Source organism: Macaca thibetana, chromosome 14 (genome assembly GCF_024542745.1).
Source record: "Macaca thibetana thibetana isolate TM-01 chromosome 14, ASM2454274v1, whole genome shotgun sequence".
Classification (NCBI taxonomy): Eukaryota; Metazoa; Chordata; class Mammalia; order Primates; family Cercopithecidae; genus Macaca; species Macaca thibetana.
The window spans coordinates 118,569,850-118,586,467 of record NC_065591.1 but is presented as its reverse complement, the minus strand read 5'-3'; the positions used below and the strand labels follow the sequence as shown (position 1 = coordinate 118,586,467).

The 16,618-nt window shown below is 43.1% G+C and overlaps 1 long non-coding RNA gene across 1 annotated transcript in view; it reads right to left on the bottom strand.

Annotated features, from left to right (window-relative positions):
* Window positions 1-3,007: 3,007 nt before the first annotated feature.
* The window catches only part of LOC126935005 (uncharacterized), a 66,244-nt gene continuing 52,633 nt past the window's right edge, over window positions 3,008-16,618 (bottom strand). The window contains exons 3-4 of the long non-coding RNA XR_007719190.1: window positions 15,106-15,333; window positions 3,008-7,871 (exon numbers count right to left, since the gene is read on the bottom strand). This is a non-coding gene — a long non-coding RNA (uncharacterized LOC126935005). The remainder of the gene's footprint in view (window positions 7,872-15,105; window positions 15,334-16,618) is intronic.

Sequence of the window (16,618 nt, the reverse complement as noted above, 5' to 3'; positions counted from 1 at the left end):
GTGGAATACTAGTTAAGAGATGTTACATTAAACAGGTATTTCGTGAACAAATTAAATTTCAGAAGCTTCAGATTAAACACAAGTATACAGGTTTTTTCACTATCCAGCCTCTCATAACCATTGCCATGCTGATATGCCTTGCAAAGCTCTAAGAAGAGAAAAATGACTACAGCACTTTGCAAATTTGTTTAAGTTTCTTTTGTTGTTTTTGTTTGTTTGTTTTTTTGAGATGGAGTCTCACTCTGTCGCCAGGCTGGAGTGCAGTGGCACGATCTCTGCTCACTGCAACCTCCGCTTCCTGGGTTTAAGTGATTCTCATACCTCAGCCTCCCTAGTAGCTGGGATTACAGGCGCGTGCCACCACCCCCAGTTAATTTTTATATTTTTAGGAGAGACAGGGTTTCACCATGTTGGCCAGGATGGTCCTGATCTCTTGGCTTCGTGATCCGCCCGCCTCGGCCTCCCAAAGTGGTGGGATTACAGGCTTGAGCCACATCACCCGGCCTTGTTTAAGTTTTGAACTCTACTAACATCGTATCTCATAGGTCTAGGGTTCCAGGAAAACACTTCGGGAAACAATGGAGTACATAACTAAAATAAATACACAAATGACTCTAGGACAGATTGAGTGAAGTTCGGTATATAATAAGAGCTCAGTAGAAACAGCAAATATCCTAGTTAGTAAGATTCTGGAAAGGTGTCGGGGGAGACATGGTTTGAGATGGGCCTTAACAGATGGATCAAATGTTGTGCTATTGATACCCAGGCATGAGAATGCCTTGTAGCAAGGCTAACACAGACCGGGAGAGGCACGAGGCCAAGAGTGTGGAACAGTGGGTTGGCTCCATCAGACTAACTCATAAAATACTTGCAGTCAATATGGGGGAGATAAAGTCTGAGAGAAAGAGTGAGCCATGGTGTGTAACAGCATGAAACCCACAGCAGAGTCATTGGAAGTAACTGGGAGAGCTGATCAGAACTTCAGGAAGAAAATTCTGACAAAACGGAAAGACTAGATTGGACTGGGGAAAATTAAGAAGTGAAGAAACCAAGCAAAGATTATCTTAACCTCAGCAAGAAGTCATCTGTCCTGAACCAAAGTGGTGACAGCTACATAATGGGGACCAAAACATTTCAGAGAGAAATATTTTAGAGATAAAATCTTCAGTGATTTGAAATCTTCTGTACGTTTTATCCTATTGATGACATCTTCTTATAGTTGTAAGTGATCAAGTTGTACTTACCAAGTTTAGGAGGTTGAACCCAACATATGTTATTCTCTGCCAGTGTGATGTCAACTAAGGGAATTTGATCAAGTTACTCATGGATAGGCATTTAAATTCTTACAATAGAAGACTTCACTGAAAGAGCCAGTGACACTGTCTGATCAGATGATGACAGACTCCTCTGATCCCCAAAAGGTGATTTATAGGTAAAATTGACCAGAAGGTAGAGCTGAAATTCAATACGCATTTCTCTTTCTTAACACCTTCGGCTGTTCGGACCTGTGAGGAGCACCGAAACATCGGTCACTTAGAATTCAAGGTTCTGCAACACTGAAACCATATTTAAAACTGCTCCCCACACCGTACACAAACAGGCCGTTAGAACAATGCAAGCCCCGGGTCTCTGCTCCCTTGCAGACTAATTGGACAAGGTACAGCGTGTGGTGTGTGAGTGCAATTGTTCAGAGCGGCAGCAGGCTCTCTCAGGTCTCCTGACCCGGACTGCACAGCCCAGAGGTTGTCACCCACTGCTGCCTCTGCTGAGTATGCGTGAACAGAGAGGCCTCGTACTTCATCCACCAGATGGAAACCTTGCTGCCCCATACTGTGGGTGGCAGATGTTTTCCTGCTTAATTGTTGAAGATTAAGATTTGCAAACCAAAAAGTAAAAATACTTCCCCCAGGCAATTATGGCCAATCAAATCACAGACTTTGGGAAGAAAGATGATGACTACTACAGCAATTCCTCACTTAACTTTGTCGATAAGTTCTCAGAAACTACAACTTTAGGCAAAACACCATCTAACAAAACCAATTTTACTGTAGGCCAATTGATATAAACAAGAGCAAAGTTCCTACGGCATATTTCTAGTCACAAAAACGTCACTGAACTTCTAAAGAAAGACCCAAAACACTTCTAATAGTAAACATTGAAATACATGTGATCTATGCATTTCAGAAAGATTAGTACAAACAAGTAAGATACGTATTTACCCACCTTTTGGTGAACCAGTGAGTCGGCAGTCATAGTGGTGGTGAGTTAAATCCAGGAATAAATAAATGTTTGCAAAGGGGAAATTGTCAGAGAACCTCCTACCATCATGCAGTTCAAAAAAGATCAGAAACATGGTGAGCTCGCTGAACACTTTTATACAGCATCGTTTTATTGTCATGTATTTGTATTACTATCATAGACTTTATAAATTTGTATTGTATAATCATTGTATTCATTCATTCATTCATTCATTCATTTCCCAACCCACCTAGTTCAGTCCATCCAGTCCAAGGCACCAGGTGGGAGCCAGCCCCAGACAGAATGTTGTCCCATGGCAGGGTGTGCACTTACACATACACACACACACACACACACACACATGCTGAGACCACATAGACACACCAGTGAGGCTATCAGGCACATCTCTGGGATTTGAGAGGAAGTCGAAGTACCCAGAGAAAACCCTTGCAGACATGGGGAGAACATGCCAACTCCACACAGGATGGATTTCAACACTATAACAAAATGATATTGAAAGAACCTATGTTATTCTAGGATGTGCTGTACATCCTCCCTCTCCTTGTAAGTAAATTGCACTCCCCTGAATTCATTTGGCCTCATGTGGATTTGAGTTTCCTTCAGTGTCCATCTTCTTTCCATGTGTCTATTCCAGGAGTTGTGTCAGCCAGAACAGGGTGACTAGGCACTTCTGTCCTCAGGAAACTCATTTATTCAAATGTGTGTGTGTGTGTGTGTGTATATATATATATATATATATATATATATATATATGGTAGCTGGGTGTGGTGGCTCACGCCTATAATCCCAGCACTTTGGATCACTTGAGGTCAGGATTTCAAGACCATCCTGGCCAACATGGTGAGACTCTGTCTCTACTAAAAATACAAAAATTACCTGGGCGTGATGGTGTGCACCTGTAGTCCCAGCTACTCGGGAGTCTGAGGCAGGCGAATTGCTTGAACCTGGGAGGCGGAGGTTGCAGTGAGCTGAGATCACGCCACTGCACTCTAGCCTGGGCGACAGAGCAAGACTCCGTCTCAAAAAATAAAAAACTAAATAAATACAAAATAATAAAAATTATCGTTTTAATGTCCCAATGCAGAGCACTATGCTAGATGCAATGAGAGATAAAAGTGGAGAGGCAAGTGCTAGAAAGATCCCTTCTAAATGAGAGAAACCAAGGAAGTGATCTTTGAGCTGTGCTTAAAGACTAGGATGAATTTTAATAGGCAAAGATGAAAAGAGAAGGAGAGAAATAACAGAGGAAAATAGTAGGCAAGCAATTTAAAGTCGTATTTGGGGTTCTGTATAGTAAGCCAGATTGAAGGCTTCGTGTGAGTAATTATACACAGTTAATGCCTGAATTATGTGAATAGATGGATCTTGGATTATTTGCGTGACTGATAAAACAGCAATAAACCTATTTATATTTTACGGAAAATTTGTACCATTTAAAAGGACTTCAAAGAATTAACTTGGTTGCAGAACAATGCACAAAATCAAATTAGAATTTAAAACACAATCACATATACACACAAATTGTAATTGTCCTATAAAAGGAAAGAATTGATTTATCAGCAATTGTTCCTAATTAGACAAGTCCACTTCGCTGTCTGGCTACCCAGCTGGCAAACATAATAATCTTTACACATGTACACTTTGCAAAAATGAACTACAGTTCATTTTAAATCTCCCAGTTTGTTTTGGAAGCATATGCACACACCCTTCTGGATATAATGAGATACATTCTGAATGATAAATATCAGTTGATTAATGTATGCAGAGCTTCAGTTTAATAACTGTTTCACAAAAAATTATTTGACTATTGTTAAATCTTAATAAATGTTTTAAATAATAAATTGGCCTGTATTAACGGCTAGCTATTAGCTCTCCTACTTGTTATTATCTATTAACGTAACTCTTTCGATTTAATAAGGTGTTTATCATTGTTTATTTTCGCAGTTGTTGCTTAGAACTAGTAATGCATTTTCCTTCCTACAGATTCTCAGAGCTCTTTTCTAATATTAACCATGACTTCTCTCTTTTTCTAAACCTCTGATGACCTCCACCCAAACACAGCTGCACAATTGGGCTTCTTCAAGGAATACTTACTCAAATAAAGAATCTGCTTGCAGAACTCTGCCCACACTGTCTTTCTAGGCCATGGCTTTGACTTGGTTTCTATTTCAATGACGCCTTGGAACAGGCTGCAACCAGTGACTCCTTGGGAGTGATGGGCACCTGGCAGAGGAACTTCTTGCATGGACTAACCATAGATGTGAATTCCTCTCCCCAGTCCTGTTATAGTAACCAGGAGATTAAAGGGTGCACCTAATGAGAAAGCATCTGAGGCATCTGGGCACAGAAGTGGTCAACAGCACATGTGTCCCACGGTGCCAGGCTGCAGCCCCCTGCTGGCACACCTTTCCCACCTGAACCCTCAGAACAGGTCCTGGCTCCTTTAAGAGCCTCCAGTGAGAATTCAATAATTGTCTCCGTGGAAAGTACGAGTTCCCCCCAGTGCAGCGTGATAAATCATGGATAATAATAGCTCTTTCCAAAATAATCCTTAGGCAGAAGCAAAATCCAACTGAGAAGGTTGTGCAGAGTCAAAACGAGGGACCTAGATCTGTCGTTTATTTAGCTCTATAAATACATTGAGTGTTTCCTTTGTCACCGCTGTTGACATAATGTATTATTATTACTATTCAGCTATTATTCCGTTAATGCCTATATTTTTGTCTCTCTGTTTCCTGCTAGGCCTTCATTCAATGGGTTGACCGTCCACTTTTAACCCTCAGTCTTCTACTGACCAGATTTCAGTTCTAAGCCTCTCCACTTTTACCACCAAGAGTCAGTACCATACTTTCGGGAGATTTCTAGAAACAACATCCTAGTGTGAGTGGAACGGATCCAAGATTCTAAATTTTGCTGATTTTCTCTCCATGGTGGCAGGAATATCTAGAGATAGATTTCTTTTTCCCCAGGCGTAATCCCCATAATATTTGTTCTGTCATTTTCACAGTGTAAGAACAAATGGAACTTTTTATGTCTATACATGGGGACCCTCAGAATGACTCCCAACACTGTTCGAAGTGGAACTTGTCATCTTGAATTGCCTGGGACTGGTTATAGTGTGATTCAGTTGGCAGAGATATGACAGTTTTTCCAAAAGAGGAAGTAGACAGTGATTCATTATCCTGTTCACATTCATGATCCTTGGTGGATGCCTTAGCACTTGCTGGAAGACCTGGCAGCCCATCCCGGGCCCCTGCGTCCTCTACATTGCTGCACATAAAATCCCACCTATTATCTCAAGTATAGCTACCCATTGCTGAGTAGGTAAAGTCCCAGCATTGACTACTTAAAGCTTTAAACCTAGGTTTCCAAGACCCCAGGTTATTACCTCACCCACAAGTTCATGCCTTTCTTCTTTTCGATTTATGGAGAAAGCCCAAATCATAATTCTATTTTAAAAGATCATAAGGCAGATTGTTTCATTTTCCTTCTTTAGAGTGTAATTATTCCTAATTCCACAATTACTTTGCAAAGTGACAGTGTAATGATTAAGAGCACTCTCTTTTAGCAAATTTTTCTTATCACCAAACTCCATAAAAATTTAACTTCCTCCAAAAATTATGATGTTGTTGGGTAGTTTTTATTAGACAATTTTGGGACTTGAAAATTCTTTTTGACTGGTTTTCCTATACTCCAGCACATGTATAATTATAACTAATTGCTTCTCTGCACATTCCCCTTTTCTGTGGAAGGAAAGAAATAGTTTTGGGAAAAATAAGAACAGTGGGAAAAGCAGGGAGGGGCCCTTTTTTTTGTTAATTGTACGGGGCTGACTGCATGTCTAGTGTACAGTCAGCATTTCAATCAGCACATCTTTTCAACTTGTGGCTCTGAACAGCTGGAATGTGCTATGAAACGTAGGCCAGGATAAAAGGCCATAGTATTGTATAGCTTCAAAACCAGCAATCAATCAATCACGTGCACATGCGTGCACGCACACACACTGGAGGTGAATTGAACTATCTCAGGGGCTGTCATTATGCTGAATGATATGTGCTTTAAAAGCACGTGAGTTGGCAAACCTATGCTCTCGACCTTCTTCAAATGCCAAGTCAGGTCTGAAATCCAAGTCAGAAAACATCTGGAAAAACGAGTAGCCTGATGGATCAATCAGGTATGTGTCTCCCCGTGACCCCATCATTGATCGTACACGCTCACGGTTTGGAAAATCAAGCTGCGAGGTTTCAGTGCCTCACCCAAATGTGAGCCTGTGTTTGAACATCAGAGATAAGGTTCAGGCCTCAAGACATATGTCCAGAGAGTCCATGGCTGTCAGAGGAGTAGACTTGCCTGGCCATTAGCTTCCTCCCATTACCACAGTTGAATCAGCCTCTGTTTTGGAGGCAGTTGTTGCAGGTTAAGAACAGAGCTATCCCTGCTTAGCCAATTATAGTGGAAGGCTTACAGCAAAACATATAGCCCGGCATTTGATGGAGACCAGAGAGATGAATAATTCCTTGTACTTGGGTCTCTTAATTATCTGAGATACAATGAACTCTGGTTAACCTTCTCTTCATTATTTCTGACCCCTACTTTCCAACTTTGGACAATAGAATAGGGAACCAAAAACTGAAGGAAGGGCCCGGAGCACATTCTCACACAATTTCCGGGAGAAAGTGCCAGGAGTTTGTTAAACTTCCACTTTAGCAAGCCTGAGAGGTGGGAATAAGCCTCCCGCCATGCGTGTGTGTGTGTGTGTATGTGTGTGTGCGTGTGTTAACTGCGCTGAGTTCTTTCTAGACATTAGCTCATGCAGCCTCCCAGTCCCCGGTGAGGCAGGTAAAAAGCTCTGATGCCTATTTCACATGCATCGAATGTCAACAACGGAAGTGTATCCATGCAAACCTCGGAGAAAGTCACAGAACTGAAGGAATCGTTTTCCTTGATACTCTAAGATCTCACTGGCAAATATGGATTAAATTCCAACTGTGTGCATCAAATTGTTCTGAGTGGAAATGACATACTGGGAAAATGGGAGATACAGTTTTTCTTCTTGAGGATCTAACACTCTTAGGTGGGGAAATAAAGCAATATACATATGTAAAGCAATTAGAGAAGAAAATAGTGCAACATAACCCACTGCCACACCTCAATAGAAGACTGTTGTGATCCTTTTTTGTTAATGCCACAAACACATTTGACAGGTACGAGCTTCTTTAAAGGACTGCTGTCATGACTTCTATGAGAGCAAGACTTCCGCGGTTTTCTTTTTGAGACTGTGGAACTGCTCTCCACACCTGATCTCTGTTGGAGTCCTCCAGCCCAAATACCACAAGGACAAACATATGTCCTAGAAATGGTTGGTGACCCCGCAGAGACGCAGTTGGCACCCTGAGATGTTCCCGAGTGGGCAGCTGATGGCCTCCAGTTGGGAGGGCGCATTTCTTCCCGTGAACTTGCTTGCCTCGGTTCTTCCATTAATGAGTCCATGGGTCAAACGAGGGGCGAAGATGAAGCGCGACTCCCCGCCGCTCTCGGCCTCCCGCCTTAGGGTTGCGGAGGGGAGCCCACAGGGCCCAGCTGGGCGGGAAGAGGCGTTCCCCCCTGTCTCTCTGTCAAAAAATAAAATAATAATAATAATAATAATGTCGATGATGAAAAATCCATTATGGCTTGAGGGTGAAAATAACATTTTCATTCTAACATCCATGTGAGGCATCAAGGCATCTTCTGATAGAAAATGATGAACTTGCACATCAGGAAGTGCAAAGACTATTTAATCAAAGCCTTAAAGAAGATCAAACCTCATCATAAGATGTTAAATATATATATACTGAAAGCAGATAAGAAGAGTTTTGGACTGTGTGACCTGAATCTGAAAATCGGAAAAGAGCCTTTTAGGTTCTTCCACTACAAGGAAAATATGCCATTTTTTTTTTTCTCGCTCAGCAATCCAATTTACTCACTGCAGTGGGTACAAGATAGGACTTAAGCAGTATGGCCAGTCGGATAGCCTGGAGAACCAGAGTGCTTTCTTATGTCCCTTGTTCTCCACACACTTTGTTATTGACTGTCCCTGTTTTCTTATTTTGATTCATGTTATACATGACTTTTAAATGAGAAAGAGACAATGGGGAAATCCCACAATATGTGAATGAATAGGTGTCATGGAGAGAATAACCAAGGTCTAAGAAGGATATGGGGCTCCCTCGTTCTGGCTCCTCAAGTGGTTCCAGGGTTCACGTCTTTGCTCTTAAGACCGGGCGAGGTTCAGTTTCACAGAAGGTAGCTAGAGGGATGCAGGAGCACATAGAAAGCCTGTAGAGAAATCAGGGGGACAACAACACAATGAGGGCAAGGGCAAGGACAAGGACTCAGGGTGGACCATGGTTTTAATGCCAGTGATGTTTGCATGTGTTACTATCATTAATATGTTAGCGTGATGGCAGGTCATCAATACCATTGCTGGATACTGTGGGTATTGTACAGTGGGGAAATATTAATACCAATAGCTATCATTGAGCATTTACTATACACCAAGGATGTGCTATACACTTTTGTAGGTTATATATAATTCTCTCAACAACCCCTCAAAATAGGCATTGTTTAAACCCATTTTGCCCGAAGTGTCAGAAAAGTGAAGTAACTTGATTGAAGTCATATGGTTAGAAAGAGCAAGACCTGGAATTCACCTCAAATAAGCATAATTACAGAGGTTTTATTCTTCTTTCTTTCTTTCTTTTTTTTTTTTTTTTTTGAGACGGAGTCTAGCTCTGTCGCCCAAGTTGGAGTGCAGTGGTGCAATCTCGGCTCACTGCAACCTCCACCTCCCGGGTTCAAGCAATTCTCCTGCCTTAGCCTCCCAAGTAGCTGGGATTACAGGTTCCTGCCACCATGCCCGGCTAATTTTTGTATTTTTAGTAGAGACAAGGGTTTTACTGTGTTGGCCAAGGTGGTCTTGAATTCCTGACCTCGTGATCTGCCCGCCTCAGCCTCCCAAAGTGCTGGGATTACAAGCATGAACCACTGCACCTGGCTTTACTTTTTTACTTACTAAATAATTCTCACTATTATTTTCAAATATAAGCCAAAAAAAAAATCTAGAAATAGCCAAAGAAATCTACAAATTGTGCAGAAAAGTAGTTGCGTTTTCCTGTTTACAGTCTACAGGTAATACTTGGTGTAATACTCAGGCCCCAGTGGCTGCCATCCCTCATCACAAATAACTTATTATCAAATCCATCCCAGAAAAGCCAATGTGAGTAATGGGCAGGGTTTGGCACATTCCGGCTCCCACGGCACTTCCTCATAGAGAAGAGGAAGGGTCAACTAGCAAGTAGGCTACAAGCTGTGGCAGCAACCCCGTCCCTCCTGGCATACCTCAAGCTTGTTATTCTTTTGCAATGTCTTTTTCCTGCAACATGTTGCCAGATGACTGTTTTTCTGCTGTTTGCTCTCCAGGCTCCCTTGATGAAGGCAGCCGCTGTTGTTCAATCAGATTTTACCCGTAAAAAAAAAATCATGGGGTAATTTCCTAGGCCTCTTATATCCTGCTAGGAATGGCTCTATGTATGGTTTAATGGACAGGCAAGCACATACAATCCAATGAGGTATCAGTGCATATAAGGAATACATATATACACACACACACATGTACCTATATACATATATATAATACCCATATATGATATGTATTAATAGAAGTCATTATTATAGCATAAAAATGTAAAGATGTGCTAAGGAGATGGAACAATATGGAGGAATGGTAGCCATTCAAAATTATTTGAAGAAGTTTTACCGGTGGAGGAAAACGAGTTATATGCAGATTTTGAAAGGAGGAGAGAAAAGATAAAAAAGCACATTCTCACCATGAGAAGTAATCATCAAGTAGTAGTGAATCAGGCTGACTATAGAACATGAGTTTTGATATGTTTACAATTTATCTGAGGACAATAAATAATCCATGCTTCAAAAAAGAGAACAAAAGTAAAGCAAACAATATAAGACATCCCATAAAATGCACTGCTAAGTTTTGTGTTCTACACGAACTTTTTCTTTCCTACCACCTCCCAGGGGAAAGGACTCCTCTACTGAGGAAGGAAAGAGACCCAGGACAAATGCTGGGCTTCTGCCCTTCTTTGGCTTCCTTATCTGGCTTCTTAGCCCAGGTCAGACCCAGGATATCCCTACAGAAGATACACGCAGGGCACATCTTTCTAACCTAACACTTCTTTGGAAGTTATCAATGTACTGACTCCCACCTGGAAAAGGGTGAAAGATGAAAGGAAGAAATGTTATAATATCTGCCTATGCTTCTCTTACTCTCCTGCTCCAACCTGTCACCTCTGATGAAGGGAGTGAAAACAGGTAGTGACAGCCTTTGGAAGGGGAGGATGGATGCTGACTGGGCTCTGCATTCTGTGAGCAGTGGTGTTTGCCCCTGATGCCTGGGCTCCTGGGAGGATAGGGATCACTGCAACTTTGGGATAGCTCTTCTCACTCTCCTTGGAAACAACTCCTTTTTTATGATCAGCAGATGTACCTGAGGGCTCACAGAGCTTTAAAACTTTCATCAAGAAGCCTCCCACTACTTGAGGGGAGTTGCCTTTAATCTTCTCATATCACACAAGCATAATCAGACATACTCAGAGATTATGGATCCAAATCCTACAGAAAGCCATTAGCACACTGGTGACCAGAATGGGGAGCTCTGGATACCGGCATATTTAGACACATTTCTTATCTTCCTAGGGCTTCTTGCTACTTCCTCATCTCTGTAGCTAGATTTGGCTTGGGGAGAGAAGGCCACCCAGGTTTTCTGAGTACCTCTCTGTACTAAATCCTTCCATATTTGTGATCTCACTTAATCCTTACAGCAAGCCTTCAGGGTAGATAATATTATTATCAGCCTTACTTTATCAAGGAAGAAACTACCTTGCCTAAAATCAAACAGCCAATAGGGGTTTGAGTCAAGGGCACATCAGTGTGATCCATGCCCCAGACCGCTTCCACCACAGCATGCTGTGAAGACAAAAACTGATGCCAGAACAGAGTTGGCCAAAAGAAAGGCATTGCAGATGTCAGGCAAAGCGCTTTGGAAAAGGGATGTCTGGGTAAGTGGGAGTTTGATGAATCAAGCATTCAGCACAGGTCAATTCAGGATTGTGGAGGCAGAACTGGCCCTGAGCTGAGAGTGTGGCACAGAGTGGAGTGCCCGGCTTCAGCAGAGTCCTAGGAACATTCTGGTGCCCTGTTGAATCACACTGATCCTTCTCTAGCCCAGGGCTCAGGTCTTTGTGCCTTCAGCAAGACAACGAAGCAGGAAAGCTTGACCTTGGTTCATCCTTCCACCCGACACGCTACCGTCTCTTTCCCTCTGTTTTCCCCTCCCGTGATTGTTTTAAAGATCCATCCTGAGAAAATTCTTCACCTGTGTGATTTTCATCAATGTTTTATTTTGTTAGACATACTTAGTCGTTGTTTCTGCTCTTCTCCTAACCTTGGATCTTTTTTGTATCCTTCTCATCATTGCCCCTTTTGCTTTCTGAAATATCCCCCAACTTCTTGCTCTAATTTCCTTTCTATTTTTCTCTTCTGAAATGCGAAGGAGAACAAAAGAATGGGAGCCATCCTTTGCATCTCCCTGAATGATTCATTATTTCATTTTTTTTCATTACATTCTTTGAATGAGCTTCATAAGATCTATGGTAACTAGATACCCCATTTGTGTCAACTGTTCTTTTGATTTGTTGGCACTGTCTAAATAAGCATTTCAGAGCATCTCCCTTCCCCTGTTTTTGTTTCACAGACCTGGTGGTTGGGTTTCCAGCTAAAGGGAGAAGAAAAGAAAGAGGAGGTTTGCAGAAAGGTCAGACAGGCAGAGAGCAAGCCCTTGTCCAGTCCGCAGGTTACTCAGGCCTTCGTTTTGTTTTTGGTTTTGTTTGAGGGGAGGGAAGAATTGGAAAACAATTCACTGATTTTGTGTACACACACACTTGCACACCCACACGCATTTCAGACTGAGAATATCCGTGTTGGGTAGGCACAAAGTCATATAGACCAGACCATTCATTTCAGTGATGCAGAAACTAAGACCCGGAGAAGCAAAGTAGCTTGTTAAGATCATAAAACCAACCAATGGGTAAACTGGAACTAGAATCCGAGCATCCTGACCCCCCACATTTCGGAATTTTTTCTACTGACCTGTCTAAAGATGGAGCTCTGAATCTTTCTGACTTCCCTTTTAGTGATCATTTTTGGCTCTATTATCCATGAACTTATCTGAAGTCTTCTTGAAGCTATTTCTGTTTTCAGTGTCATGCTCCCAAGCAAGACTCTGAAACCACTGAGATGGAGGAAGATAAGAATGTGAAGGGGTTTATTTTTGTGCATTCTCAGATCCTTGACCTCTTTCCTCCTGAGGGAGTCAGGGGCCTTACAACTTAGGAGAGAGATCTAAAGGCGAAGGACTTTGTTTTGGGAGGGGCTTCAGGGCAGGCCCTTTGTTAGCATTTCCCAGGAAATGAACTATCTTCCTCCCACAGGTAGCATTTGGCAGCAGACACGCATCTAAAAGGGACTCTAATCTGACTCTGATCTTGGACGCCTGTCCAGTTCTCACATCGTAACCCTCAGTGAGCTTCGTGTAGAAGAGGCAAGTCAACGGACATTTCAGCCAGAGCCTGGCTTGCTTCCCAATTCTCATTTGCTCATTACTTCCTGGCAGACTTGGGGCCAAACTACCCAACTAGCCCCTAAATATTGTGAGAACAGACAGTAGAAACCAGTCAGTTCCTTCTCCAGGACAAGATCATGAAAGAGTCAGGAGCAGAGCCCCAAGGGCCCGGATTCTCAGGCCACCAGAGCAAGCTCTGGCTTTGTTCTGGGAGAGGTTGTCTTTGCCTTAGTCAGCTGCTCAGAACGGAGAGATTTTCAAATGTCTCTTGAAAATCAAAAGTTGGGAAAGGTCTTCTTTTTAATGATCTAGGCCCCCTCCTGTTAATTTCCCAGCAATGTGGCCTTTCATCTTTCCTCGGGTTCAATATAAAAGGGCCCGGATCTGGTGGAGAAATAATAGGAGGAAGGAGATAACCGCAGGACTTGGGGCTGGATTTTTTCCATTTAAACTAGGAAGATACTAACGGCTTGGAAGATTTGCATAATTAAAGGAGCCTATCGATGCAAAAACTGGGGTGATTGGGGATGAGAAAGGCCACCTAAGGGGTGTTGGGGGGGGACAGAAAGAGAAGAGTGCTACAGTAAAAAGAAATGACAGTGGGTGCCATGGGGAAATGAATCAAACTGTTCTCTTTCTTCTTAAGGAAAATTATCATTTCAACTTTGCTCAGTCTTCTCTGTGACCACTTAGAGGAAGGAAGGCTCCCAATCTGCATTTAAATGGAATGATTTCAGGGAGCACCGAACAGAGAGTAGGCTTTTCACCCCTCCCCCTTCAGGAGAAGGCCATGAATGCATTAAAATTGACAGCTGTTCTTTGCAAATGCAAAAGGCTACACTCACCCATTTCCAGTGGCCCTGACAGGCCACAGGCTTCTGTGATTTGGTTTTAGGGATGGAGAAGGTCCTTTGCTCAAAGGAAAGGATCAAATGCTGTCTGGAACTCTACCATTGAATGTAATTGAACTTTTTCCAGGTCGCTTTGATCTGTTTTTAAAATACTGATGTCCCAGGAGAAGAGGCAAAGCTCTCAGCTGTTATCAGTCCTCTACATCGAGGTGTGATTGGGAGCTTTGAGAAGAGGTTTTCATTCCTTTAACAAATACTGTAAAAGCAGCAGCTGCCAGGCAGGCATCGTGCTTGGTTCTGGGGAGGCCAGAACAAGGAGAAGTCCTGGCCTAAAGAGGTTCACAGTCAGTGGGTTTTGCTGCTCAGGGAAAGGGAAGGGGCGCCAAGTGGAGAAACAGAAAATTTGAGCTCTACAGAAGGATGGAAGGAGCAAAAACAGGAAGCAGAAGAGCACCAAAGATACGCTCTTTTTTTTTTCTTTTTTTTTTTTTTTTTTTGAGACAAGGTCTTGCTATGTTGCCCAGGCCGGTCTCAAAGTTCTGGGTTCAAGCAATCCTCCCACCTTGGCCTCCCCAAAGTGCTGAGATTAAAGGCATAAGCCACCACACCTAGCTGGAAGATACACTTCTATGACATTTCTGTGCTTTTCCATTTGTGTCGCAAACTGGTCCCATTCCTGACAAATGGCTCCCTCTTTGTTTGACTTCCGAGGATGTAAAGCACCTCTGTTCTTATCCCTGCTGTCACTTGAGATAGAGAAAGGCAGAAGGGGAAAGAAACTGTTAACATACACCAGGATTTTTTTCCCCTAAATTTCTTACACTCCCACCTCTCAGGGCTGCTTTGCTGCTAAAAGCAGAGTCCTGTCCTCTTACGAAAATCTCCCCTCCATTTTGCTTGGTCAGCATTAGAAGGACTGAGGACTGTGCCTTTTCATTAAAATTATTTCTATTTCTGACAGGCCCCTAGGTGGGTCACAGGACAGGCGCCTCTGTCCAGAGTTGACTGATGGTCCTCCCGCTGCCCATTCTGCCTTCATAATTACTTCTGGAGCTGCCACACGACAGCCTGCACAGCCTGGGAGCCAGGGCACCCCGTGAACCCTCGAAATGTCTCCTGGAAATGCATAGAAAGGCCTTGAAGGTGAGGATGAGTGGGGGCTTATGGGGAAAGGCACACGCCTCTCTTTCACAGAGAGGGTCCGTGTGAAAGAACCCTGGGGAGCCTCCTGTTCTGGGCTTCCAGAAGAGATGAATCACGGCCCACAGTGTGTGTGGGAGGAGGGGGCGCCTCAGGTCCTCAACAGTCTGCAAAACTCACCACCACAGCAGCACATCTTAGCTTCTCATGTCACTGCATTGGCCCCATAGGAAAGCTCCTTATTCCATTTCTTCTGAGAGATGTATTCTGAGTTCTGGCTTTGCTGTACAGGACTTAGAAACTTCCAGAGGTGTTAGAGACTCTTCCATAGGAAAAAGCTCCTTGTCAGGGGATGGCAGAGCATTGGCATCAAGAGTCCACTTGGTATGTCCCAGGAAGGTTGTTATCCTGAAAGGACACAAAGATAGATGTGTACCCGCCCCCCCACCCCGCTACACCCTTTGTTCTGCTCTCTAATCTTTGCACATACCAGAGATTTCGTAAGTTCTGTGAGTACCTGTTTTTCTGCACGTACCAGAGATTTTGTTTTGCACATACCAGAGATTTTGTAAGTTCTGAGGCAAGGTCACAAGACGTGTTTAAGTAAGATAAACTCTTGCTGCCATAAACCTGCTCTCCCGCCTCAAAGGTTGAACCGAAATATCAGAAATGGCGGGAACCAATCATAGTTAGCCAAATCGCCTTGTTCAAACACTAGCCAATCATATATCTGATTTGTATAATAACTCTATGCCCACTTTTCTTAGACTATATAACACTGCTCGGAGCTCAGTGGGGGAGCTCTCCTGCCCGTCTCGTTTCGCGAGCGAGTGAGAGTTCCAGGTTCGAACCTGTAGTAAAGATCCTTGCTGCTTAGCTTTGACTCTGGACTCTGGTGGTCTTCTTCGGGGAATAAACGGTCTGGGCATAACAATCCTTTCCCCTGACTGTCTAGTGGGGCATTGCAAGAACTGAGAAGTTGCCAGGTAGATCAGTAGAATTTTGGAAGGGTCAGCCTTATTTTAGAGCAGCCAACATTTTTGGCAACAGGGACCGGTTTTGTGGAAGACAATTTTTCTATGGACTGGTGTGGTGGTGATGGTTGTCACCATTACGAGGAGTCAATGGTTTCAGGATGATTCAACTGCATTACATTTATTGTGCACTTTATTTCTATCATTGTTACATTGTAACATACAATGAAATAATTATACAACTTATCATAACGTAGAATCCGTGTGAGCCCTGAGCTTGTTTTCCTGCAACTAGATGGTCCCATCTGGGGTGATGGACACAGTGACAGATCATTGGATTCTTATAATAAGCAGATTCTTATAATGAGCAGGCAACCTAGATCCCTGGTTCGCATTATTCACAAGTGGGCTTGAGCTCCTATGAGAATCTAATGTCTCTGTTGATCTGATAGGAGGCAGAGCTCAGGCAGTAATGCAAGTGATAGGGTCCTGCTGTAAATTCAGATGAAGCTTCACTGCTTGCCCACCTACCCCTCACCTCCTGCTGTGCAGCCTGGTTCCTAACAGGCCATGGACCAGTAGCAGTCCATGGCCCCAAGGGATTGGAGATCCCTGTTTTAGAAGCATAATGGAGCTTCCGAAACAGCTTTTCTTGGAGAAAGGCATTTTGCAGAGGTAATTCCTCTACAAGTCATCTCTATCTTGATACAGGTGCCAGA